An 8,899-nucleotide genomic window follows, 5' to 3' on the forward strand; every position below is an offset into this window, starting at 1 on the left:
TCCCATCACCTCATGGCAAATAGATGGGGAAACAGTGGAAAGAGTGACTGACTTTATTTTCTGGGGCTCCAAAATCCCTGCAGATGGTGATTGCAGCCATGAAATTGGAAGACACTTACTCCTTGGAAGGAAAGTTATGACCAACCTAGACAGCATATTAAAAAGCAGAGACATTACTTTGCCGACAAAGGTCCGTCTAGTCAAGGCTATGGTTTTTTCCAGTGGTCATGTATGGATGTGAGAGTTGGACAATAAAGAAAGCAGAGTGCCGAAGAATTGATGCTTTTGAACTGTGGTGTTGGAGAAGACTCTTGAGAGTCCCTTGAACTGCAAGGAGTTCCAACCAGTCCATCCTAAAGGAGATCAGTCCTGGGTGTTCATTAGAGGGTCTGATGTTGAAGCTGAAACTCCAATTCTTTGGCCACCTGATGCAAAGAGTTGACTCATTTGAAAAGACCCTGATACTGGGAGGGATAGGGGGCAGGAGGAGAAGGGGACGACAGAGGATGAGATGGCTGGATGGCATCACCAACTCGATGCACATGAGTTTGGGTGAACTGTGGGAGTTGGTGATGGACAGGGAGGCCTGGTGTGCTGCGATTCATGGGGTCGCGAAGAGCTGGACACGACTGAGCGACTGAACTGAACTGAACTGAATTAGCACAAAGGAGAATCATTCTAGATATTAAATACTGTACCAGAACCATCACGAAGCTGAACAAAACAAACCTGGTCTGAGTGTCCAGGACCATCCCCCAAAACCTTATTGCAGAATTAGGCCTCCAACAGAGCAGCTGCTTCTCACACGGTCAGGAAGTTACTGACTTCATCATGCCCCATATTTGCCACAGTTTGCACCAAAGCAGGACTTTAGAATGGCATCTCTGCTACATTTGCTGAAACAAAACCAAACGTACTCTCTCCTATGCTCACTAGCAGAGTGGCCAAGAGCAGCCTCCAAAACATTGCAGTCCACTTTGCCTTCTAAATATTAAAGCTCAAACAGAACTGCAGCTGCAAGAAAATCTATGCAGTGTAGTCTTGAGCCTTCTTGCTTTTGAAAGGGATTGGAATGGGCTTTGATTAAGCCTCTCCACAGGATCTGCCATGTAGAATTCCTGTACAAGAGCAAAACATGAAAGTCTCTAGAAATAAAAATCATATGGTACTAGCAAAACTCCAGAAAAATAAGGTAAAGGGACAAAAATCAGAATCCAGAAAGACACACATTGACATATGAACATTTCATAAAATGTAAATAAGGCATTTCAAAGCAATGCAAGAACTATAAGATATTCAATTAAATAAATATTGAAACAATTGGTTAACCATTTATACAACTACCTCAACCATTTATAAAACTACCTCTTTCACACACTGCACAGAAATGCCAGATAGATTAAAGAGCTAAATCTTATAAAGCAAAACTGTAAAAGTAGATTAATAAATTATAAGACAATATCTATATTTTCTTAGAGTGAAAAAGCCTTCTTAAGAAAGCTACAAACTCAAAAATCATAAAAGAAAAAAGCCTGATATATTTGACTCATAACATTTAAAACTTCTATATTCCAAACCCATTTTATTAAATTGAGATGAGCAATATCCTGGGAGAAAATAGTTGCAACATACACAAGAATAATAACCAGAATACACAGAAGTACACAAATCAAAGACGCTAAACAAGTGAAGGGAAATTTTACAAAGGATATATGGAGGCAATTATCATAGGAAACACAGTCAGTAAATATATTAGAAGATATTCAATTTCACTAGTAAGCAGGGAAATACAAATTTTTAAAATGATATACCATTTCCATTCACTAAGCTGACAATAATTTATAAGATTGAAAAGATCTATATCAAGGATGTCTGCTCTTAAAACTTATTGAACACTGTACTGCAGGGCTTAGCCAGAGTGAAACAGCCTAGAATAATAATAATAATAGTAATAACAGAAGATTGGAAATGAAGAAATAAAACTGTTTATAAAGAAAGTCCAAAGAACTTACAAAAATTCTAATTAAGTTCTAAATGGATTTAGCAAAGCTGTAAAATACAAAGTCAGAACACAAAAGTCAATTGTGTTTTTATAAATTACCAATGAAAAATCAAAATTTTAACTACAGTTATCATTTCTAATACCATCCAAAATCACAAATACTTGGGGATAAATATAGCAAAACATGTGCACAATTTGCATGCTAAAAGCCATTAAACAGTGATGAAACAAATCACAAAAGACCTTAGTAAATGAGTAGATGCACCGTGTTCACAGATGGGAAATTCAATGTGTTAAATATATTGATTCTGCCCAATATGATCTATCAATTTAATACAATTTCAACACAAATTCCAACTTTTTACAGAAACTGAGCACCTGACTATTAAATTTATATAGAAAAGAAAGGATAGAATATACACACTAATTTTGGAGAAACAAAGTTGGAGAATTCACACTACCTGATTTCAAGATGTTCTATAAAACAATAATCAAAAGAATGTGGTATTGGCACAAGAAAAGACATAGCTTAACAGAATAGGATTTAAAAGTCTAGAAATAAACTTTTACATGTATGGTCAGTTGGTTTTTTACAAAGGAGCAAAGTAATACAATGAAGAAAAGATAATCTTTTTAATAAATGGTACTAGAATTATTGGTTCTCCACTTGCAAAAATAAGAACTGCAAACCTTACCATTCACTGCAAACAAAAATTAACACAAACAGATCATACATCTAAATGTGAAACCTAAAACTAAAGAACTTCTAGAAGAAAATGTAGAAAAAATTACTTTCTTAGATATTACACAAAAAGTACAAGCTATTAAAAAAAACAATAAACTGGACTTCGTTAAAACTAAACTATTGCTCTTTGAAAGCCACTACTAAGAAGATGAAACGACAACCCACAGATTGGAAGAAAATATTGACAAAATACGTAAGTGATAAAAGACTTGTAGACAAAATATATAAAATTTTCTTTCAGTTCAAAGTGAGAAACAAATTTTTAAGTAGACACTTCACCAAAGAAGAGATACCAATGGCAGATAAGTACATAAAAACATATTCAATATCATTTAGAATTAGAGAAATATAAATTTAAAAAAGTGAAACCCCACTACACACCTACTAGAAAAGCTAAGATTTAAAAAGAGAGAGAGAATAAATAAAAAGAGAGAGAATCTGCTAATAACAAATGCCATATCAGGTGTGGAGTAATTAGAACTCGCATACATTGCTGGTGGTAAGGCTAAATGGTATAGCCACTTTGGAAAACATTTTAATATTTCTTTCAAAGTTAACCATATACTTATAGTACCCAGCAATCTACCCCCTAGGTATTTACTTAAGAAAAATGAAAATGTACGTCCACAGAAAGAACTATACATAAATGTTTATAGTAAGTTTGTTCATAATTGCCAAAAAAACTAGAAGCAACCTAAATGTCTATGAGCTGGTAAATAAACAAATTATTACATATTCATAATTCAAGACTGAATTAGTACTAATACAAAACATGAATGAATCTCAAAAGCACTATATTAAGTGAAAGAAGCCAGGTTGTTAAAATTACATACTGTAATTTATATCACATTCTAGGAAAGGCAAAACAATAGCTGCAAGAGCCTGAGAGTTGGGGGAAGAGACTGACTAAAAAGAGGCTTGAAAGAACTGTTTGGAGTGATGGAAAGTTCTACATCTTGATTGTGCTCTTGGTTACATGGCTGTATGACTTTGGCAAAGCTCATCCACAGTAGACATGAAAATGTGTGAGTTTTACTGTGTATAAGTTAGATCTATAAACTTGACCTTTAAAAATTTGTATATACAGTATAACCTTTTAACTTTATACTTTGATAAGAATTTTTTTGAACTATATCATTGTGTTCTTTTTTGAATTTCTCCCAATTTAGCTAGAGGCTAAGGATTATCTGAGCAGAAATACAAAATGAAAGGAGTCAGTGTTAGGTAGAGGACTTATAAATAAGATGTTTTAGTCTATATCAGACAGAAAGGGAAAAAGGAAGGAGGGAGGAGAGTAAGGGGAGAAGGATAAATGGAAGAAGGGATGGATCAGAGGAACAGGGAGAAGAGAAAGAGATTTCTGAAAGCTAAGATTTATTGAGAATGAATTCCATTATCCTAAAGATTCCCTTAAGCTTCCCAGGTGGTGCAGAGGTAAACAATCCGCCTGCCAATGCAGGAGACACAAGAGACACAGGTTCCATCCCTCAGTCGGGAAGATCCTCTGAAGTAGGAAATGGCAACCCACGCCAGTATTCTTGCCTGGAAAATTCTATGGACAGAAGAGCCTGATGGGCTACAGTCCGTGGGGTCGCAGAGTCGGACATGACTGAGCACACACACACAGCACGTATAGATTCCCTTATGAACCACTGAGCAATTTTCAAAATTCAAAGGCAAAAAAAGTTCAGGAGTTAATACTCACCTAAAGAGGAAGTAGAAATGTGTCTGAGAGAAGAAGAGCGGGAGAAGGAGAGAAGAAAAGGACCTGATATTAGATGCTCTCAGGTCAACAGCGTGGAGGACAGGGGTCAGAGGAACCCCCAGGGAGATCTTGTTCCCTTGACAGATTCAGGAGCCCTGAGAGGGTCTCAGAGGAGCCCACATTCGGCAGAGCACAGCATCCAGAAGAGCCCAGGGAAGATGGCTGAAAGCAGCCAGTCTGTGACCAGCAAACTAAAATGATGCAGAGAGGGTGGTAGGGAGTTCCTGAACCCCCAGAAAGTGTTCTGTGAAGGCATAAAACCCCTAACTAATGAGCATCAGCACTGGGATGCTTGAGGCAAATGCAATGAAAAGTGGACTTTAACTTTGTACCTTATACTTCTGTATTGTTTGAATATTTTATTACAGTGAATATTTGTGTATTATTACTTGAATAATTAAAACTAAATTTTTAAAGTCAATAAATAAAGAAAACACAAATGATGAAATTAAAATCATACAAAGTCCTGGCTTCCAGAAATAATCATTATTTTTATTTTGATGTGTGGAGTTCCAATATCATTTACAAATATACTTTTATATAAAACTACAATTATACTATAATATTGTTTTCTAATCTATTTTTTCTTAACTGCATGATATGAACATTTCCCCACATAATTGGAAAATAGTCATTATGAATGTCATTTTTCAGTACCAATGTTTAATAAAATCTTGAATACTCTGTACTTTCTTCATATAAGGTACATCAATAAAGCAATCTTCCATTAAATAGCCCCCAAAATTAAATACTTGTATAGTATTTCACTGTATTTCCATAAATAATTTATGTAACTAAACTTCCTATTGTTGTAACTTAATGATGTGCAAGGGAGTTTGGTTACAGCAAATAAAAGCAATGCTGAAGATAAATCCTTTCATATATCCATGACTATTTCCCAGGGATATATTTCAATAACTGGAATTATTTGGTTGAAACTAGGAAAACTCTTAGACTTTTTAATACTGTCAAGTTTCTTTCCAGAAAATTTGAACCAGTTTTCACCTATTCATGTATGAAAAAGCCCATTTCTTCATTTTATACTAGAATTAACATTTTAATCTTCACAAAGGGATTCAACAAAATAATTTCTCATTGATGTTCCAACTTTCATTTATTTATTAATAAAGTTAAGCATCTTCAGTCCAGTTCAGTTCAGTAGCTCAGTTGTGTCCAACTCTTTGTGACCCCATGAACTACAGCACACCAGGCCTCCCTGTCCATCACCAACTCCCGGATCCCACCCAGACTCATGTCCATTGAGCTGGTGAAGCCATCCAACCATTTCATCCTCTGTCATCCCCTTCTCCTCCTGCCCTCTATCCCTCCCAGCATCAGGGTCTTTTCAAATGAGTCAGCTCTTTGCATTAAGTGGCCAAAGAATTGGAGTTTCAGCTTCAACATCAGACCCTCTAATGAACACCCAGGACTGATCTCCTTTAGGATGGACTGGTTGGATCTCTTTGCAATCCAAGGGACTCTCAAGAGTCTTCTCCAACACCACAGTTCAAAAGCATCAATTCTTTGGCACTCTGCTTTCTTTATTGTCCAACTCTCACATCCATATATGACCACTGGAAAAACCATAGCCTTGACTAGACGGACCTTTGTCATCAAAGTAATGTCTCTGCTTTTTAATATGCTGTCTAGGTTGGTCATAACTTTCCTTCCAAGGAGTAAGCATCTTCTAACTTCATGGCTGCAATCACCATCTGCAGTGATTTTGGAACCCCAAAAAATAAAGTCCACTGTTTCCCCATTTATTTGCCATGAGGTGATGGGACCAGACGCCATGATCTTAGTTTTCTGAATGTTAAGCTTTAAGCCAACTTTTTCACTCTCCTCTTTCACTTTCATCAAGAGGCTCTTTAGTTCCTCTTCACTTTCTGCCATAAGGGTGGTGTCATCTGCATATCTGAGGTTATTGATATTTCTCCCGGCAATCTTGATTCCAGCTTGTGCTTCTTCCAGCCCAGCATTTCTCATGATGTACTCTGCATATAAGTTAAATAAGCAGGGTGACAATATATAGCCTTGACGTACTCCTTTTCCTATTTGGAACCAGTCTGTGTTCCATGTTCAGATCTAAATGTTGCTTCCTGACCTGCATACAGGTTTTTCAAGAGGCACGTGGTTTTCTGATATTTACTAGTTCTCTATATTTCTTTTCTGGTGAATTTCCCTTCCATATCCTCTTCTTATTTCACTTTTGGAGTTGGAAGGATTTATCTTTCAGGTGTACACAGAAGAGTTATATAATGAACAATGTAAAACTCTGGTTTTATGTATATTATCATATGTGAAATAGATCGCCAGTCCAGGTTCCATGCATGACACAGAATGCTCAGGACTGGTGCACTGGGATGACCCTGAGGGATGAGATGGGGAGGGAGGTGGGAGGGGAGGGTCAGGATGGGGAATACATGTACACCCATGCCTGATTCATGTGAATATATGGCAGAAAACATCACAATATTTTAAAGTAATTAGCCTCCAATTAAAAAAAAAAACAAACCTCTGGTTTTGAGGAAAGTAAATGTTTTTTGTGTCAACCCGGTACAAAACATATTATTAACATTCAGTTCAGTTCAGTTGCTCAGTCATGTCAGACTCTTTGCGACCCTATGGAATGTAGCCCATCAGTCTCCTCTGTCCATGGGATTTCCCATGAAAGAATACTGGAGTGGGTTGCCATTTCCTTCTCCAGAGGATCTCCCAGACCCAGGGATCTAACTTGCTTCTCCTGCATTGGCAGGTAGATTCTTTACCAACTGAACCACCAGGGAAGCCCCTTAACACTGCTAGATACACACTCTTGGGACAGCGTTATAACAGATGAGGAAATTTAGACAGAAAGGATGTAAGTCTCAGGGGTGCTAAGTGACATGACCAAGATATTTTTAATGTCCTTAAACTATCTATTTTACTGACCAAACTTTTGGCATTCTTCAAATGACTGTGTGCATCCACTGTTTCCCTGGCTAGAATGCAGATCCCCAACATGAGGGCCGTGTCTTCATTCTCTCACAGCCTCTCCTCCTGTCTTCATTTTCCTTCCCCTCATTGGCAAACAGACTTCACTGCTGGGGCCACAGCAAGAAATGAGCAAGTGATTTTCCAAACCAACCAATGGAATCCTAACTCTTGTCAATAACTTCCCCAAAGGGCCTTATTAGTTACCTAATCCAACCCTAGACTTTATATCCCTCTCTGCCAAGGAAATGCCATTGCCGTGAATGGACAAAGAGAGGCACAGTACTTCTCTTTCGCTAGCCCTTGTACTTCCTTTGTGAGCCCCAATAAGCCTGCTTGTTAGGACATTTTTACATCAGAAATCCTAAGGCATCCTGAAGGATCAGCTATGCTCACCACTTTCCTCTGTATCTTGGTTACACTGACCCAAAACATTAGTCTCCAGTTCAGCAGGCATCTGATATGGTACAATGATAGGAACAGTGACATTATTAAGGGATCAGGCTTCTAAATCTGAGAAATACACCATGGCCCCATATTAGCCTGCTTTAAAAATGCAACATTAATGTGTTAAGGTCAAAGCTATGTATCCGTTACTGGCCTTTTAATTACAAGAGGTTGTGGTTTGAAAACAAATTGATCTAACTTGTTCTTGTGGATATTTCACCACTCTTGAAATCGAAAATAAAGAATGAAAAAAATCATGAAGATATACACTATTTTTATGTTTTTCACTCTTTAAGGCTTAGAAACTTTTTCAGTTTGTGTTGTGATGAGTAGCATCAAAACACAGGCAGGAAAAAGGGCTGACATTTTATGTAACCACCATTACAGTTCACGGTAAGCCATCCATAAATGATTCATCCTGCATTCTCTTGACTGCTGCAAAATTACCGTATGTTTACCCATTAGTCCAGGAGAGCAGGCAACTACAGAAACTAAAAAGAACAAAATACTGATATGGAACAATAGCTCCTCCTATATATACATTTTTATTGATAAACCATGAAAGTTATTTGATTGAGCCCCTTATCATGAGCCAGAGTTAGGTAGGAACTCTCTTCCTTCCTGTATTGAGGAAGCTCAACTAGTCTAATCATCCCCCCTGCTTACTCAACCTGAGGGGAAGTCGAGTGACACAGTTGAGCTCAGATGCTGTATCTGTCATTTTCTTTGGGTATGAGATGCTCACAGGATGTGGGAGTTTTTCCTTGCTTTCCCACAATCCAAGCTTTACCTGGCAAGTTTCTCACTGTGGGGAGGCCTGTCCCAATCCCAGTTGCTTGTGACTAGAAGGGTAAGTTGACTTAATTCTTGGAATCAGATTTAGGAAACCCACTTGACTCTCACAGTAAGTTACATCCTCAACTTGGTGTTTATCCTAATAAGTAAATTTTGGTCTCAAATTTGCTAT

Source organism: Bubalus bubalis, chromosome 1, assembly GCF_019923935.1.
Source record: "Bubalus bubalis isolate 160015118507 breed Murrah chromosome 1, NDDB_SH_1, whole genome shotgun sequence".
Classification (NCBI taxonomy): Eukaryota; Metazoa; Chordata; class Mammalia; order Artiodactyla; family Bovidae; genus Bubalus; species Bubalus bubalis.